We start from the raw sequence: 17,018 nt of genomic DNA, 5'->3' as shown, positions 1-17,018 counted from the left end.
GTTGTCCCTTTCTCCTCCCATCTTCAATCTTTCCCAACATCAGGATCTTTTCAAATGAGTCAGTTCTTCACATCAGGTAGCCAAAGTATTGGAGTTTCAGCTTCAAAATCAATCTTTCCAAAGACTATTCAGGATTGATTTCTTTTAGGATGGACTGGTTGGATCTCCTTGCAGTCCAAGGGACTCTCAAGAGTCTTTTCCAACACCACAGTTCAAAAGCATCAATTCTTTGATGCTCAGTTTTCTTTATAGTCCAACTATCACATCCATACATGACCACTGGAAAAACCATAGCCCTGACTAAACGGACCTTTATTGGCAACGTAATGTCTCTGCTTTTTGATATGCTGTCTAGGTTGGTCATAACTTTTCTTCCAAGGAGTAAGCATCTTTTAATTTCATGGCTGCAGTCACCATCTGCTGTGATTTTGGAGCACCCCAAAATAAAGCCTCTCACTGTTTCTATTTTTTCCCTATTTTGCATGAAGTGATGGGACTGGATGCCATGACCTTAGTTTTCTGAATGCTGAGTTATAAACCAACTGTTTCACTCTCCTCTTTCACTTTTATCAAGAGGCTCTTTAGTTCTTCTTTGCATTCTGCCATAAGGGTAGTGCCATCTGCATTTCTAAGGTTATTGGTATTTCTCCTGGCAATCTTGATTCCAGCTGTGCTTCATCCAGTCTGGTATTTCACATGATGTACTCTGCATATAATACACATTCTTTCTGTTAAAAAGTAAAGACATCACTTTGCCAACAAAGGTCCATGTAGTCAAATTATGGCTTTTCCAGTAGCCATGTAAGGATATGAGAGTTGGATCATAAAGAAGGCTGAGCACTGAAGAATTGATGCTTTCAAACTGTGGCACTTGAGAAGACTCTCTAGAGTCTCTTAAAATGCAAGGAGATCAAACCCGTCATTCCTAAAGGAAATCAGTTCTAAATATTCATTGGAAAGACTGGCTGAAGCTCCAATACTTTGGCTACCTGATGCAAAGGGCCAGCTTATTGGAAAAGACCCTGATACTGGGGATGATTGAAGGCAAATGGAAAAGAGGTTGGTGAAAGATGAGATGGTTGGATGGCATCACTGATTCAATGGACATAAATTTGAGCAAGCTCTGGGAGATAGTGGAGGACAGAAGAACATGCTTCAGTCCACGGAATCACAAAGAGCTGAATATGACTTTATAATTGGACAACAAAAAATCAGGCATCTTTAAAACTAGCATTGAGATTAATATCACAAAAATTGTTACCTCTGATTGTTTCTGAACTAGTCAGCAAATATCACATTAAGGAGATATCAATTTATTTTTAAAGATCTTTAGGAGAGTGTTTTATTGTGAATAGGTATAAGCTTAATTCACTCTAACCATCAGCAAAAGTATTTCCTTGTTAGAGACATTTTCTTGTTAAAAGCAAAAGACATAAACAATGACTTTGCAAACTTCTATTGCTCCTGGAAGGAGTACAGCAAAGTTTCAAATCATTTTGCAATCATGGCACCAGATATTTTATTAAGGACAGAGAATTAAATAATGTATTCAAATAGAAATTGAACTTGTTGCTTCTTAGCATCTATTCACAAGATGAAGGAATTAGGATTATCATAAATCAATTATACTGTGCTGCCCTATGGTCAACATATCTTTCATTTGAAATACTTCCCATCAAAATCATTGTTTCAGTGATTTCTTTGTCTGGGATACCTATAAAATATTTATCAGTTTAGTGGTTGAGATGGGTCTGTAGGAATCTATCAGGATAAGGATATATGTAATAATAATATCCTGAATCTGAAATCCTGCCATTAAAGTTTGGTTTTGCAGAAATGATTGAAACACATGTTTCATATTTCTGATTTATAAAAAGAAGGATGAAATTGATTCTTAAGTTAAAGTACTATCCCTAATATATCTTTAAGAACAATACTAAACATAAAGATAAAAGCCCTGTGGAAGTTGAATATTTCTCAATTTTAATGTCATATGTCTGTAACTTTTCCTAAATATGAAAGCCTTTCTTTCAACTAACTTTAGAATACCGGCAATATTCCATTTCCCTGTGAGGGTTGCAGGGCAGGCAGAGTAAAGTAAAGAGTTTTAAGTCATTTATCTACTTTTTAGCCATTGGTTCAAGTTCAGTCAGAAAAGCTAATGTTTTTTCTTGTTGTCAGGAAGAGTCACAAAGAGAAATTTAATACTTATAGCTTCTATCTAGTGTGCAGTTAGTGAATTCAAAAACCATGGTACATAAGTTTCAGAAAAGCTATTTAGCTTAGTTGTGTAAGGTCTTGGGAATCCAAAATGATTGTGGAAAGTGAACAGTGAGGGTATAAGCATGGAAATTATATATTTCAGAGGAATTATATTAATATGTGTGTGTCATACAATATCTCATCATACAGAATAATGAAAAGTGAATGTCTCTCTGCTATTTCTTTTATGCCTCATTTGAGTATTTGAAATGGCTTGAGGGAAGTTCAGATTCCATTATGCCTAAATTAGAATCCTAGTATAGGAGAAGAGGAAGAAAGTTTAATTTTCAAAGTCATCATGGCATACAGAATGCATGGCAAGAAAAAAAAAGCAAAGACCTCAGATTGTGTGCTGTTCTTCTTTAGTCACTAAGTTATGTCCGACTCTTTTGAGACCCCATGGACTGCAGCATTCCAGGCTTCCCTGTCTTTCACTACCTACCCGAGATTGCTCAAACTCAGGCCCATTGAGTCAGTGATGCCATTCAACCATCTCATCCTCTGTCACCCCCTTCTCCTCTTACCCTCAATTTTTCCCAGAATCAGAAACTTTTCCAATAAGTTGGTTCCTTGCATCAGGTAACCAAATTATTGGAGCTTCAATTTCAGCATCAGTCCTTTCAATGAATCTTCAGGGTGAATTTCCTTTAGGATTGACTGATTTGATCTCTTTGCAGTCCAAGGGACTCTAAGAGTCTTCTCCAACACCACAATCCAAAATCATCAATTCTTTGGCGCTCTGCCTTCTTTATGGTCCAACTCTCACATCCATATATGACTACTGGACAAACCATAGCTCTGGCTGTATGAACCTTTGGCAAAATGATGTCTCTTCTTTTTAATATGTTGTCTAGCTTTATCACAGCTTTTTTACAAAGGAGAAAATGTCATTTAACTTCAAGGCTACAATCACCATCCACAGTGATTTGGGAGTGCAAGAAAATAAAATTTGCCAGTCTTTCCACTTTTTATCAAGCTATTTACCATGAAGTGATGGGACTGGATGCCATGATCTTATAGACAAATGCAAATGAAACCTGGAAGTTTTCCATCTGTGGATGCTATTGCATTACTGCTAAGTAAGAAGATATGTAAAAGGGACATAGACCAGGAAACATAAACAAGGACTTGAGCACCAGTTATAGGGGGAAGATGGTTCAAAAGTAAAATCTAACAAAATTATGTATTAAAAACCTCTCGAAGATAAGGCTACTAAATAGCTTTCCTTCAAAGGACTCTAGACATAACCTAAACATGGAGTAGTTTTATTACTGAACACCATACTTATTTACTTTCTTCTAAGAATTCAAATTCAAACTCAGTGATCAGTGCAAAGAAATAGAGGAAAACAATAGAGTGGGAAAGACTAGAGATATCTTCAAGAAAATTAGAGATACCAAGGGAATAGTTCATTAAAAGATGGGCATAATAAAGGATAGAAATGGTATGGACCTAACAGAAGCAGAGGAGATTAAGAAGAGGTAGCAAGAACACGCGGAAGAACTATACAAAAAAGATCTTCATGACTCAGATAATCAATATAGTGTGATCACTCATCTAGAGCCAGACATCCTGGAATGCAAAGTCAAGTGGATTTTCAGAAACATCACTATGAACAAAGCTAGTGAAAGTGATGGATTTCCAGTCGAGCTATTTCAAATCCTAAAAGATGATGCTGTGAAAGTGCTGCACTCAATATGCCAGCAAATTTGGAAAACTCAGCAGTGGCCACAGGATTGGAAAAGGTCAGGTTTCATTCCAAACCCGAAGAAAGGCAATGCCAAGGAATATTCAAACTACCACACAATTGCACTTATCTCATACACTGGTAAAGTAATGCTCAAAATTCTCCAAGCCAGGCTTCAACAATAAGTGAGCCATGAACTTCCAGATGTTCAAGCCAGTTTCAGAAAAGGCAAAGGAACCAGAGATCAAATTGCCAGCATCCATTGGATGATAGAAAAAGCAAGAGACTTCCAGAAAAAAAAAATCTATTTCTGCTTTATTGACTATGCCAAAGACTTTGACTGTGTAGATCACCACAAACTCTGGAAAATTCTGAAAGAGATGGAATAGCAGACCACCTGACCTGCCTTTTAAGAAATATGTATGCAGGTTAGGAAGCAACAGTTAGAACTGGGCATGGAACTATGGACTGGTCCACAAGAGGAAAAGGAATATGTCAAGGCTGTATATTGTCACCCTGCCTATTTAACTTACATGCAGAGTACATCATGAGAAACGCTGGGCTGGATCAAGCACAAGCTGGAATCAAGATTGCCGGGAGAAAAATCAATAACCCCAGATATGCAGATGACACCACCCTTATGGCAGAAGGTCTTTTGATAAAAGTGAAAGAGGAGAATGAAAAAGTTGGCCTATAGCTCAGCATTCAGAAAACTAAGATCATGACATCCTGTCCCATCACTTCATGGCGAATAAAAGGGGAAACAATGGAAACAGTGGCAGAGTTTATTTTCTTGGGCTCCAAAATCACTGCAGATGGTGACAGCAGCCATGAAATTAAAAGATGCTTACTCCTTGGATAGGTAGATATACTCCTAAGTATTTTATTCTTTTTGTTGCAATGGTGAATGGTATTGTTTCCTTAATTTCTCTGTCTGTTTTTTCATTGTTAGTATATAGGAATGCAAGGGATTTCTGTGTGTTAATTTTATATCCTGCAACTTTACTATATTCATTGATTAGCTCTAGTAATTTTCTGGTAGAATCTTTAGGGTTTTCTATGTAGAGAAGAAAAGTTATGACCGACCTAGACAGCATATCAAAAAGCAGAGACATTACTTTGCTGATAAAGCTTCGTCTAGTCAAGGCTGTGGTTTTTCCAGTGGTCATGTATGGATGTGATAGTTGGACTATAAAGAAAACTGAGCATCAAAAAATTAATCCTTTTGAACTGTGGTGTTGGAGAAGACTCTTGAAAGCCCCTTGGACTACAAGGAGATTCAACCAGTCCATCCTAAAAGAAATCAATCCTGAATACTCATTGGAATATTCATTCATTCATGCTGAAGCTGAAACTCCAATACTTTGGCCACCTGATGCAAAGAAGTGATTCATTGGAAAAGACGCTGATGCTGGGAAAGATTGAAGGCAGGAGGAAAAGGAGATGAAAGAGGATGAGATGGTTGGATGGTGTCACCGACTCAATGGTCATGAGTTTGAGTAGACTCTGGGAATTTGTGATGGGCAGGGAGGCCTGGTGTACTGCAGTCCATGGGGTCACAAAAAGTTGGACACGACTGAGAGACCAAACTAAACTGAACTGAAAAAATCAAATAAATAATTTTCCTTAATTTGAAGACACAAAATTTCTCATATATATATATGTATACATATGTATGTATACATATATATATGTGTGTATATATATATATATACACATACATATCAGTATAAATCACAGTGGTGAGGTGTTCTCCTAAATTATTTATATTATTATATTCCTATCAACCTACTGCTCCCAAAGCATTTTCCAGGCATGCACAAAGCAATGAAAACATGTATTTTCTAAACACTGGTTATAAAAATGTTAGTATTCGCATTCTTATGTGGTGAACAGCCCCACTTCTGAAGTTATTTGTAAAAAGTTTTCCTTTATGATCATGATGTACATCTGAAAAGCCTTGAGATAGTGTTTGACACGTAAATGTCAAATGCACGTTTGCTGTTATTGTCATTACTAAAATATATAATCTGTTTACAGAATGAGTTAAAAACAATGGATGAATCAGATTGAAGCTCTTTCTTCCTACCTAAAAAGAGAGCCCCGCACACTGTTTTCAAAAAGATAGTGTAACCTCTTATTTTCCTCAACCTTCCTCAATGGAAAGAAGTAAACACATTTCTTCAGGTTTAGAACTAAAAACAAGAGTGCATTTGGGAAGTTTCCAGGCCTGAGAGGATGGAGGCAGAGGACTTTTTTTTTTTTTTTCTGAGAGAGTGAGAAGTAGCAGTCTTGGGTGAATTTTGAGCTTTGCCCAAGACTGCCAGGGCCAGAGTCCAGGGCCCCACCTTTACTGACCATTAGGGAAGGAGAACAAAGGGATGCTGCTGGTGAAGGAGAGAAACCACTGTGTGTGATAGCCCTGAATATACCTGAGACAGCAGCTTTTGAGAAAGACAGTATAAATCTGAACTCTGAGAACAGAAATGTTGCATCACATCTGAAACATGTACTTATATCAGTGCCCGGTTTAATGGCATCACCAAAACCAAGATTATTGGATGATCTTATGAAAATGAATGAGGGATAATGTCTAAAACAAGCAAGGTTGAATTTCCTGCTGGATGGTCAGCTGGGGGCTCAGAAGACATTAAATTTGGTGTAGAAAAATAAGGGAATATGACATTTATCATGCCCTATATGTTGAAGTCAAATACTTTTATGCACATATGTAGAGCTATGTGCATAAAAAGTAGCTGCTGCTGCTGCTGCTAAGTCGCTTCAGTCGTGTCCGACTCTGTGAGACCCTATAGATGGCAGCCCACCAGGCTGCCCCGTCCCTGGAATTCTCCAGGCAAGAACACTGGAGTGGGTTGTCATTTCCTTCTCCAATGCATGAAAGTGAAGAGTGAAAGTGAAGTCGCTCAGTCGTGTCTGACTCTTAGCAACCCCATGGACTGCAACCCACCAGGCTCCTCCATCCATAGGATTTTCCAGGCAAGAGTACTGGAGTGGAGTGCCATTGCCTTCTCTGAAAAAAGTAGCAAAATGGTCCAATTTAATAGTGCGGCCTGTAAATTTCCGTTGTTATTTTTAATTTTTTATTTCTATTTATTTACTTATTGGCCACCTTGTATTGTCAGAGCAAGAGCATCACTGGAGAAAGGCAGAGAAGACTTCATTCAAGGCTATTGCAATAGGGGAGAGAGACCAGAATTCAGCCTTTCTTCAACAACTCTGAAATCTAGGGCCGGACATTTCTGCACAGCTGGGGAAGGGAAATCCTGGGCTTTATCCAGGAGGAAAGTCAGTTTTCTTCCTGATAGGAGGTAGTTGACTATATGGGGCAGGCACACCCTCCAGTTAAGGACCCTGGCCTCCAAGAGACCAGGAGATGAATCTCTATCTTCCTTGATGATTCTATTTCAAAGGATAGATCCCAGATCCTTGAGAAAGACATTCCTAGTTATAAAACTGACAAGCTGCTTTAAAAATGTACATCCCTAAGGGTCAAAAGGCTATGGTTTTTACAGTGGTCATGTATGGATGTGAGAGTTGAACTGTGAAGAAAGCTGAGCACCAAAAAATTGATGCTTTTGAACTGTAGTGTTGGAGAAGACTCTTTAAAGTCTCTTGGACTGCAAGGAGATTCAACCAGTCCATCCTAAAGATTAGTTCTGGGTGTTCATTGGAAGGACTGATGCTGAAGCTGAAACTCCAATACTTTGGCCACCTCATGTGAAAAGTTGACTCACCGGAAAAGACCCTGATGCTGGGAGGGATTGGGGGCAGGAGAAGGGGATGACAGAGAATAAGATGGCTGGATGGCATCACCAACTCGATGGACATGAGTTTGAGCAGATTCCAGGAGTTGGTGATGGACAGGGAGGCCTGGTGTGCTTCGATTCATGGGGTCTCAAAGAGTCGTACACGACTGAGCAACTGAACTGAACTGAACTGAAGGGCCAAAAAAGTCTTAACAAAGGCAAATTTTCTAAAGTAAGCAAGTAACCTCTCTGGGAAAAGGGAGGCCAGAGTCCCTGAGTCAGGATGAGGTCTGTGTAAAGTTTAGTTCAGTAGCAGTGAATGTTGAAGTTGTCTTGGTCAGTGTGCTGAGTCAAATACCACAAAATTAAATAACGCTTTGTGAATCTACCTCAGCATAAGTATCATTTATTCCTATTAGTTTGCAATCCTGATTTTGAAGGTGTTCTTTTTTTTTTTTTGAAAGTGTTCTTTTACTCCTACTCTCAGCATTCTGAAAGAGGGTGTAACCAGGATACAAGATGTATTTTTTAAAAAAATTACATATACCTTAGAAATCCCTAGGACCAATTGACCAAGGCTCTTCAGAGAACTGCATTTATTTAAGTAAAGACCAGTGCTCAGACTTAATTAAAAAGGAATTGCAATCCTTAATTGTGTCTCTAAAAGAACAGTAAGGGAGATCCATTTCATTACACACAAAATCACATCTCAAAAAAAATTTTTTTCCCCTCCTCCCCAGTTCTTTCTCTCATTGTAATTGAACAGAATCTTTCAGTCTATGAATTCCACATACCCCCAGGCTTTCTCCCTCTTTTCTTATATTTCTGCCTCTGAAATCTTGTCTCTCTTTAATACTGAATGATAAATTTCCTGCTTTTCAGATAAAGAAAATATTCTGTACAAATTATACCTATTCAAGCTTCTTAAGTCCCTTTGCAACTTGTAGAATCTCAGACTAATCTGTTAAATAAAATCAGATTGCTACATAGGCAATGAAGTGAAATGAAGTAAAAGTCTCTCAGCTGTGTCCAACTCTTTGCAATCCCATGGAATATAGCATCCATGGAATCCTCCAGAATCCACCAGAATACTGGAATGAGTATTGATTTCTTCTTTGATTTGTTGGTTATTCAGAAGCATGTTATTTAGCCTCCATATCTTGGAATTTTTAATAGTTTTTTTTTTTCCTATAATTGAGATCTAATCTTACTGCAATATGGTCAGAAAAGGTGACTGGAATGATTTCAATTTTTTTGAATTTACCAAGGCTAGATTTATGGATATGATCTATTCTGGAGAAGGTTCCATGTGCACTTGAGAAAAAGGTGAAATTGATTGTTTTGGGGTGAAATGTCCTATAGATATCAATTAGGTCTAGCTGGATCATTGTGTCATTTAGGGATGAGATGGGGAGGGAGGCGGGAAAGGGGATCGGGATGGGGAACACATGTAAATCCATGGCTGATTCATGTCAATGAATGGCAAAAACCACTACAATATTGTAAAGTAATTAGCCTCCAACTAACAAAGACAAATGAAAAAAAAATAAAAAAAGAATAGTTAATAAAACCATATTTGTTTAACATTTAAAAAATTTTAAAAAAATTAAAAAAGACAGCCTACTAAATGGGAGACAATATTTACAGATTTTAAATAATGTTGTTTAATTTTAAATAATGTTAAATATGTTAAATAAATGATGTTAAATATGTTAAATATGGTAAAATGTTATATATATATAATATATATTTTTATTTATATTATATATATATTTATATATATAATATGTATATATATAAAATGTTAAATATGTTAAAGAAATAATGTTAAATATGTTAAATAAATATAAACACATAAAATCACATATCTGATTTTCTTATAGTTGAGCAAAACATTATGTCTTTTTTTTTTTAATTCCAATTAATAATTTGCATCCTATTTTTCAAGGGTATATGATTCAGTAATATTCAATTTAAAATGTCTATATAAAGCTATAACATTGATAGGTATGACATTTAAATGTAAATTCCTTTTCAGTAAGCTAAGTTTTCTCTATCTTTATCTAGACATTTTAGAACATAACAAACACGTAAATTAAAGTAGAAGTACCCTTATCATTTTATATCTTTTACCCATATGCTATGTCTTATGATAAAATTTTCAAGTTTTATTTTTGCTTTCAATACGGGAAACAGTGGCTATAAAATATCCATTTCAGATTTATTTTTTAAATGTCATACTCAAATGTGGGTTTATTATATCTTTAACAGTTTCCTCCAATGAGTAAATTTCTGGTGTAAAATTTCCTAAAGTGTGTATATATATTCTAAAAAATTCTAAAAATATATATATGTTTTTTTAAGGATTTTTTTTCATTTTTATCATACATATTATGTTAATATATTTATTTATTTTTTAGAGTTGATTTTTTTTTAATTATAAGAAATAACATAAGTTTGTTTTTCCAGTAGGCCAGGACTATCCCAGGAGAGTAACTATTAAAGAGAACTTTAAAGATATTTGGAAACAAGTTCTTGTTCAACAACAACTAAAAATATATATAATTATCATTTCTATTCTAATTATTTCAATTTCTAGGTACCAGGCTGAATTACCTAGACAATTTACTTAAGTAAAGGATATATTTCAGTCTTCTTCTCTTTCCATTGACTCCTTAAAGAAGATATTATTAGTGTAATCTGAGGTGACAAAAATATAAATACTTGGCAAAATACCTTCCACACTCAAGTGTCAGACTGACTGAAATTCTTCCTCAAAGATTATTCTCTTTCAATAACTAAAGGGAAATCCTTTCTCAAGGGCAAAGTTGGAGTTATAGGACTCTCAGAGAAAGGAAGCCAATAGTTATATTTTAGTTTATCTATGTCCCTACCAGACAGATTGGACCTTCTCAAATCCTTGTGTCCTGATAACAGGTTTTGATCACTTTTTCTGTTCAATTCCTTAATCGGTTCCAAACCCTCCCGCTTCTGATGCTCCAGCTCTGGGTGGGGGTAGTCCCTTGCTCTATTCATACTTGTCAACTTTCTTCAGCACTGACCTGGCCTCACCTTTCCTTGAAGTCTGATTTGTTAATCCTGCACTGGGTCACCTGACTATACTGTCTCTGTTACTTAGCGGTAATCTTACTTAAAACTTGTCCATTTATCAATAAAACATTGACACAAGTATTTTATTTGTTATTTTTAATTTTTAAAATTAAACACAACAATGTTGTGTTGGTTTCGGGTGCACACAAAGTGATTTAGTTACATATATTGTTGTCCAGTCGCTAAGTCATGTCTGATTCTTTGCAACTCCATGGACCCCAGAGCACCAGGCTTCCCTGTCCTTCACTGTCTCCTGGAGTTTGCTTAAACTCATGTCCATTGAATCAGTGATGCCATCCTGCCATCTCATCCTCTGCTTCCCCTGTCTCTTCCTACCATCTGTTCCAGTATCAGAGTCTTTTCCAATGAGTTGGCTCTTTGCATCAGGCCAAGGTACTGGAGTTTCAGCATCAGTACCAAGAGATATAGGGTTGATTTCTTTAGGATTGACTAGTTTTATTTCCTTGCAGTCCAAGGGACTCTCAAGAGTCTTCTCCAGCACCACAGTTTGAAAGCATCAATTCTTTGGTGCTCAGCCTTCTTTATAGTCCACTTCTCATATCCATACATGACTTTTAGGAAAACCATAGCTTTGACTACATGGGTCTTTGTCAGCAAAGTGCTATTTCTGCTTTTTAATATGCTGCCTAGGTTTGTCACAGCTTTCCTTCCAAGGAGCAACCATCTTTTAATTTCATGGCTGCAGTTACCATCATAGTGATTTTGGAGCCCAAGAAAATAAAATCTCTCACTGTTTCCACTTTTCTCCATCTACTTGCAATGAAGTGATAAGACCAGAGGACATGGTCTTAGTTTTTGAAATGTTGAGTTTTAAGCCAGTGTTTTTCACTCCCCTTTTTGACCCTCATTAAGAAGCTCTCTGGTTCTTCTTTGCTTTCTGCCGTTAAGTGGTATCATCTGAATATCTGAGCTTATTGATATTTCTCCTGGCAATCTTGAATCTACTTTGTGATTCATGCAGCCCAGCATTTCCCATGATGTGCTCTGCATTAAGTTAAATAAGCAGGTGACAATATACAGCCTTGATGTATTCCTTTCCCAATTTCAACCATTAATCCTGAATTAACTGAAGTTGAATGGTTCTATGAAGACCTACAAGTCCTTTATAAATAATACCAAAAAACGATGTCCTTCTCATCACAGGGAGTTGGAATGCAAAATAGGAAGTCAAGAGAATCCTGGAGTATCAGGCAAGTTTGGCCTTGGAGTACAAAATGAAGCAGGGCAAAGGCCAACAGTGTTTTGTCATGAGAACACACTGGTAATAGCAAACACCCCTCCCCATTTTTGTTTTTTGTTTTTTTGAACAACATAAGAGATAATTCTAAACATGGACATCACCAGATGGTCAATATCAAAATCAGGTTGACTTTTAATACAATCCTCGTAGTCAAAGATGGAGAAGCTCTATATAGTAGAGCAAAACAAACCTGGAAGTGACTGTGGCTCAGATCATGAGCTCCTTATTGCAAAACTCAGGCTTAAATTCAAGAAAGTAGGGAAATTCACTAGGCCATTCAGGTATGACCTAAATAAAACCCCTTATGACTATATAGCTCTACATGCAACTCAGTCAATTCAGTTGCTCTGTCATGTCTGACTCTTTGCGACCCCATGGACTGCAGCATGCCAGATTTCCCTGTTCATCACCAACTCCCAGAGCTTGCTCAAACTCATGTCCATTGCATCAGTGATGCCATCTAACCATCTCATCCTCTGTCATTCCCTTCTCCTCCCGCCTTCAATCTTTCCCAGCATCAGGGTCTTTTCAAATTAGTCGGTTCCTCACATCAGGTGACCGAGGTACTGGAGTTTCAGCTTAAGCATCAGTCTTTCCAATGAATATTCAGGATTGATTTCCTTTAAGATTGACTGGTTGGATCTCCTTGCAGTCCAAGTGACTCTCAAGGGTCTTCTCCAACACCACAGTCCAAAAACATCAATTATATATATTTCCAACATATCCAACTCCAACTATTTGTGCCCAGTCTTGTCTGACCCTTTACAACCCAATGGACTGTAGCCCACCAGGCTCAGTCCATTGTCCACAGGATTTTCCAGGCAAGAATACTCGAGGGGGTATTATTTCTTCCTCCAGGACATCTTCTTGGCTCAGGGATTAAATTCGTGTCTTTTGTGCCTCCAGCATTGGCAGGCAAATTCTTTACTACTGTGCCACCTAAGAAGCCACATGTGTATGGCTTTTGTGGGTATTTCAATTCAATTCTTAATAATAATACTCATAGCAAAGAAAATATCATCATAATAATATAATAATTTATTTCTTAATAATAGTAAGGAAAATAGCATATATAGAGATATAATTTATACACACTCCTATGGCATGCTATAACTGTAATAGGTATTTAATATAAATTGCTGCAATTATCTTTATAATTATATAAAGATATATATTAATATATAAAGATATATATATTAAAATTATATAATTATCTTTATAAATATAACTACTTTCTATCAAGTAGTTATTATTATTTCTCTAGTAGCTGAGAAAATTAAATTAAGAGAATATAAATAAGTTGCCCTAAAATCATGCAGTTGTGTAGAAATGGAAGCAAGTATATGTAAAATAAAACTTCAAATTGTACTTTTGATGCCTTTATACATTCCACATCCAAATGTCTTTACATATTATACTTTGAAATAGATACATAGAAGACAATGGAATAAGCATAGCCAATAATTCCATTTAATATGAATCTTAAATTCATAGGGAAACAACTATTGCAGATTTTTCAACATGAAAAGTTTTCTTATAATACTTGTAGTGTTTTACAGTTAGTATTTCTTAGGTCATGGTTCTAAAGAATATCAACATTACATCTATGTTCAGCTATCCATTGGCTTAAGAATTCTTCTTAAACATGTAATCTAATTTTTCACCATAATGCACTGGATGTTTGTCTTCTCTTTGAATTTTACAGCATTTTATTATTAATCTAGCAGCCATTATTGCTAAGCTACACACACAATATCTAATCTGTGGTTTTCTAGATACATATCGGGAACATTTTAAAACCACTGATTCTTTCCTATAAGGTAAATATTTGTAATAAATCTTAGTATGTTTAAGAATATGTTAACCTGAATATACTCTTCCACATAGGGACAAAACATCTATAGAAGCAGCTGTCTGATATGAGGTGCCCACTGATATTAGGTACCCACTCTCTCCTGGAGACTGCAAGAAAGGGATACTAACTCTATGGCTGGATCCTTGGGGAAAAAAAAAAAAGAGAGAAAAATTCTGATTCATGAAATTGGCAAAGACTGCAATAAAGTTCCAATCTCTATTGGACAGATAATGAATTTATAGTTACAGTTTGATGCTGTGAAGAAAAAGAGGGTAGAGCCTGGAATAGTGAAGAAGACTGTTTAAAGTGTAATTAAGCTGAGGGAACAATAAGGGTATCTAGGTCAGGAAAATAAGGTAAAAAATAATAATAATTCAACTCAGGAAACAGAATTCACTCTAGGTTTTTAAGTAAAAGGGGCCTTAATAACTGAGAGTAAGATGCTACAAATTTATTAGAAGGAAAGACTATAGGAGTAACTTTGAGAACCACAGATGTGACCCTCTAGGAGAGTACATTTGTTGTTCATTTGTAATAAGATAACCAGATAATTAAAAATGCTATTTGTTGATTAAAATTAATAAGCAAAAAGTTTTCATTAGGAATTCAGAAAAAGTGACCAAATCATTATGATGTTAAACTTGAACTCTTTTGATATATGACATATGGTAAAAATAAATAAATGTTTACAGAATGAATGCTGTCAAATAAGGCAGGTGTTAAACAAAGAGGATTTTATATGTCAAATTGTAATAAAAGTAAAAACCAAACTAAATTTTAAGATTATGATAAATACTTCAAAATACACAATTAGAAACACTGACCAATTTTAGCACTACCATTCTCTGCTATAAAATAGAAGTTATAATAGTTTATTAATGAAAAAAAAAGTCACTATTTCAAAGATTTATATATTTGCTTTCCTTTCATTTTCCCTCTCAGCATCAAGTGATTTTCATTTAATCCAGGGAAAATAAAATTAAGTTAAACTAAGTCTAAACCTAAAGGAATTCCATCTTACTAGTTAATATATTATATAGAAATTGAATAACATAAATTAAGTTTATCTTCTTTTGTGTGATTTTATAATATGTAGAATAATTGATTTTTATATCTAAATCTTCATGAAGACATAATAATATACACTTTTTATTTCATATTAAAGATTATTTAACTTTTCTTGGATCTTAATTAAAAGGGAAGGTAATTATATATATATATATATATATATATATATATATATATATATATATATTGTTCTAAATATAAAAATCCTGTTCCTAACTTGATAATCATGAGCATTGGTGTCAGGTAGTATATGTGTTTGTTTCTCAGATTTCTTGCCCCAAGGACAATACAGCATTTCGGCTTCAGAATGAATAATGCTATTTTAAGAGCAAAATGATTGTCTGTAGTTTATATTGCTACCTATATAAACACAATTGCACCCCTCCTGAGTATAAAAACTGTCTGGGCACAGTGATCATCCCAGGGATTTAGAACAACTCCAGGAGAAGCACTCATATTTGTAATACAGAAATTTTTCCCTTTACTGTCAATTTGCTCATAATGGGATAACTGTCATTTCACTGACTGAGTGCTAAACATTTTTATATAACACTATAAATGGGACTATTTAGGCTACAGCATAAGTGTTTTTTATTTTGTAAAATAATCTGAATGCTTGCGTTGATACTTCAATGGAATAAACCTGACTAGTAATTGGGTTTACTGCCTACACAGAGGATGAGCTATGTGATCAGGATCTTCTTGTACCTGGACAAAGACCCCAGGCAGAGTGAATGAGGTCTGAGATCCAACCTTTGCTCCACCGGTCAGCACCACTACTTCTTAGCATGTAGGAAAGGGTATAGCTAGCTCACCTGTCTTTCTACAGAGCGGGAGAGTGCCTCATGCTAACCATGGCCCTTCACTGACCAGAATCACAAACCAAATGTACTTTTGCAAGATGTGCTGAATACAGCTTCTCAGATGGTGTTTTCTGAAATAAAACCAAAGACTGGTGTCTTCTAGCATACTTATATATAGTTTAAGTTTTATTTTTACTTTGCAGATTTGTGTGGTGAGGAAAGGGACATTTAATTTTTCAAACTCAGTTCTGGTTAGAATGTTGCAAGAGTCATACAGCTGTTTGGACTGAAAAGAAAAGAGAATGGAGAAAAGAGACAAAATTACGAACTTTGAGGCACATGGAGTGGCCACCCAAGATTACAGTTGCTAAAGAGTTAACAGTTGGTAAATGAAGACAGGAGAATTCTGATAATTGGCCACATGATGTAAACTTAAGGAAGATTTCCACAACTGATGAAAGTAAAATGTGACAATAATTCATTGTACTTAACTAAATTAATGATAGAAGTAAATACCTAGGGAAGGTAGATTTCCATCCAGAAATGTGTAATGTAAGAATAATGGTGTGATTTAACCAGTCCGAATGGGCTTCATCAGTCTACAAACAATAAATGCTGGAGAGGGTGTGGAGAAAAGGGAATGCTCTTACACTGTTGGTGGGAATGTAAATTGATACAGTCACTGTGGAAGATGGTATGGAAATTCCTTAAAAAATTAGGAATAAAACCACCATATGACCCAGCCATCACACTCCTAGGTATATACCCTGAGGAAACCAAAATTGAAAGAGACACATGTATCCCATTGTTCATTGAAGCACTATTTACAAAAGCTAGAATATGGAAGCAACCTAGATAGCCACCTATAGATGAATGGATAAACAAGTTATGGTACACATACACAATGGAATATTACTCAGCTATTAAAAGGAACACATTTGAGTCAGTTCTGATGAGCTGGATGAACCTAGCACCTATTATACAGTGTGAAGTGAGTCAGAAAAAGAAAGATAAAAATTGCATTCTAACGTACATATACAGAATCTAGAAAAATGGTACTGGAGAATTTATTCACAGGGCAACAATGGAGAAACAGACATAGAGAATAGACTTATGGACATGGGGGGAGGGGAGGATGGGGTGAGATGTATGGAAAGAGTAACATGGAAACTTACATCACCATATGTAAAATAGATAGCCAACG

Source organism: Dama dama, chromosome 28 (assembly GCF_033118175.1).
Source record: "Dama dama isolate Ldn47 chromosome 28, ASM3311817v1, whole genome shotgun sequence".
NCBI classification, from domain to species: domain Eukaryota; kingdom Metazoa; phylum Chordata; class Mammalia; order Artiodactyla; family Cervidae; genus Dama; species Dama dama.
This window is presented reverse-complemented; position numbering follows the sequence as displayed.